Below are 3,564 nucleotides of genomic sequence, written 5' to 3' on the forward strand. Positions count from 1 at the left end.
ACCCAAAGAGGGCAATGGCAACGGAACAGCAGGGGATGACCCCTCCAAGAAGCAACCCAAGCGCCGGCGTCAGCGGCGCCGCTCTAAGTCTCGCCAAAGCAAAAACGGTGATACCGGCACAGGAGATAATAACACCCCGGACAGTGCCGAAGACAACTCCCTCCAGCAAGATTCAGCGCAGGAGGATGGAGAAGCTAGCTCTCCTGAGAGAGCGGCAGATAGAGAGGCAGAGGATGATAATTACATGCCTCCCTTCAAAGACGAAGCAAGCCTCGACGACGACGAATTTGTCATGCCTGAGGATCCCGTCGAGCAAGAGCGCTTCAAGCGCCGGCTTATGGCCATGGCGAATAGCCTTAAGAAAAAGCAGCAGCAGCTTAGAGTTGATCAAGACCTGCTAGCTGACAGATGGACTGAAGTCCTTGCGGCCGAGGAATATGAACTCGAACGCCCCTCCAAGAGCTACCCAAAGCGCAGGTTGCTACCCCGATTAGAGGAGGAAACATTAAAACCTACATCTTCAGCGTATGACGCGGCTGATCGGCCACCTCGTGGCCGCGACAGAGAGGCTTCTCGGCCCACAGCTCAAGCCGCACCTTGGCGTCACTCAAAAAATACCAAGGCACAGGGAAATGCGCTAGATCTGCGAGATATATTGGAGGACAAAGAAAAGCAAGCAAGATCGATCTACGGATCGCGAGGGCGCCCCACCACACGAGACGATAACCGTCACGCCGGATACAGTAAAAGTAAATCCGGCCGGGCCGAACACAGCAGACAAAACTCATTCGAGTTGCGTCGTGATATAGCCCAGTACAGAGGCGCCACACACCCGCTATGCTTCACAGATGAAGTAATGGATCGTCAAATCCCAGAAGGTTTCAAACCCATGAATATCGAATCATACGATGGTACGACAAATCCCGCGGTATGGATTGAGGACTATCTCCTTCATATCCACATGGCCCGTGGCGATGATTTACTCGCCATCAAATACCTCCCACTCAAGCTTAAAGGACTAGCTCGGCATTGGCTCAACAGCTTGCCAGTAGAATCCATTGGTTGTTGGGAAGATCTGGAAGCCGCATTCCTCGACAACTTCCAGGGCACTTATGTGCGACCACCAGATGCCGATGACTTGAGCCACATAATTCAACAGCCAGAGGAATCGGCCAGGCAATTCTGGACACGGTTCCTAACCAAGAAAAATCAAATCGTCGACTGTCCGGATGCAGAGGCCCTAGCAGCTTTCAAGCATAACATCCGCGACGAGTGGCTTGCCCGGCACCTTGGCCAGGAAAAGCCGAAATCTATGGCAGCCCTCACGACACTCATGACCCGCTTTTGCACGGGAGAAGACAGCTAGCTGGCTCGCAACAATAACATATCAAAGAGCCCTGGTACTTCGGATACCAAGGACAGCAATGGCAGGTCACGTCGCAACAAACACAAGCGCCGCATTAACAGCGACAATACTGAGGATACGACGGTTAATGCCTGATTCAGAGGCTCTAAGACCGGTCAGCTGAAAAAGCCATTCAAAAGAAGCACTCCGGGCCCGTCCAGTTTGGACCGTATACTCGATCGCTTGTGCCAAATACATGGCACCCCCGACAAGCCAGCCAACCACACCAACAGGGATTGTTGGGTGTTCAAGCAGGCCGGCAAGTTAAATGCTGAAAACAAAGACAAGGGGCTACATAGCGATGACGAGGAGGAGCCGAGACCGCCAAACACCGGAGGACAGAAGAGGTTCCCCCCACAAGTGCAGACGGTGAACATGATATACGCAACCCACATCCCCAAGAGGAAGCGGAAGCGTGCGCTAAGGGACGTATACGCGTTGGAGCCAGTCGCCCCAAAGTTCAACCCATGGTCCTCCTGTCCAATTACTTTCGATCGCAGGGACCATCCCACTAGCATCCGTCATGGCGGATTTGCCGCATTGGTCTTAGACCCAATCATCGATAGATTTCACCTCACTCGAGTCCTTATGGACGGCGGCAGCAGCCTGAACCTGCTTTATCAGGACACAATGCGCAAAATGGGTATGGATCCCTCAAGGATTAAACCCACAAAAACGACCTTTAAAGGCGTCATACCAGGTGTAGAGGCCCATTGCACAGGCTCAGTCACACTAGAAGTGGTCTTCGGATCCCCGGATAATTTCTGAAGCGAGGAATTAATCTTCGACATAGTCCCGTTCCGCAGTGGCTATCATGCACTGCTCGGGAGAACCGCATTCGCAAAATTCAATGCAGTGCCGCACTACGCATACCTCAAGCTCAAGATGCCAGGACCTCGGGGGGTCATCACAGTCAATGGAAACACAGAACGCTCCCTCCGAACGGAGGAGCACACTGCGGCCCTCGCAGCAGAAGCACAAAGCAGCCTCTCAAGGCAATTCTCCAGTCCGGCGATCAAACGTCCGGACGCCGTTAAGCGCGCTCGGAGTAATCTGCAACAAGACCGCCTGGCACGTTTCGAGCAAGCGTAGCAATACGGCCCCAACCCCAGCCCCAGCCAAACGGCGAAATCCGTGCCACGTGTACATAATTACGCTCTGAAAATACCATGGGCATAGGGGGAGGGGCACGACCACGGCACGCCCCAAAACGCGGCTCAACCGCACTAGGGACTTCCCACTTTCTTATTTTTTCTCTCTTTCAGGACCTTACTCTCCGGAAGCCCTGTTCGGCAGTATAATCGCCGAACACACGATACAACAACCCGGGAGGCAGAAAAGCTACGTCACACCATGGAACTCCTAGGTGGTCTCTATAACGAGCAAAATACCTGCTTTAAATACCATTCTGCAGCTTGCCCCCGGAGGGGACATGTCAAATAGTCACATTTTTTTCTTATCACACTACTTGTATCGTCCTGCTTTAATGCACCTTTTCAAATAAACAATGCATAGCTTCAGTCTATAATTGCATTCTCTATTCCTTCTCTTTTTATGTATATATGTTCATTCATGACATTTAGCACCCATACACTTTGGTACGGCCAATACGCCAGGGGCTTAAGCACCCCATAATACGGCGTGAGAAGTCCGAACACTTTCACAAGTGCGGCACCCCGAACTTATAGCATTATATGCATCAGCTCCGAATCATGTCTTGGGTCAATAGTTGGGTTTGCCCGGCTCCCATGTTTTGGTACCTTACGTTCCGTTATATCGGCTAAGGTAGCGCTGTGAGAACTATTGCGATTGTGCCCCGGTTCAGCTGGGCTAAGCACCTCAGTAGAGAAAGCTAAAACTGACTGTCATGATAGGGCGAGAGCTGGTCGCTGTTCGAGAGGTTTCGAGTCCTTAAAGACTTATGCCTCTTAGAGCGAGGAGTCGGCTTTGTCCGGCCTAAGGCGTGTATAGCGCCCCGAACTCGGTCTTCCAAACACTAGGGGCTTCGCCGAAATTTAAAATTATAGAATTCTCTGGCTAAGTGAGAGTGATAACACACAATAGTCCGATTGCCTTGTTCGCCGTGCTGAGCACCTCCCTCGAAGGACCCAAGAATGGGAAAAAGAGTGCTCAGGTTTATCCCCGAACACCCCAGCACT

Source organism: Triticum dicoccoides, chromosome 3A (genome assembly GCF_002162155.2).
Source record: "Triticum dicoccoides isolate Atlit2015 ecotype Zavitan chromosome 3A, WEW_v2.0, whole genome shotgun sequence".
NCBI lineage: Eukaryota > Viridiplantae > Streptophyta > Magnoliopsida > Poales > Poaceae > Triticum > Triticum dicoccoides.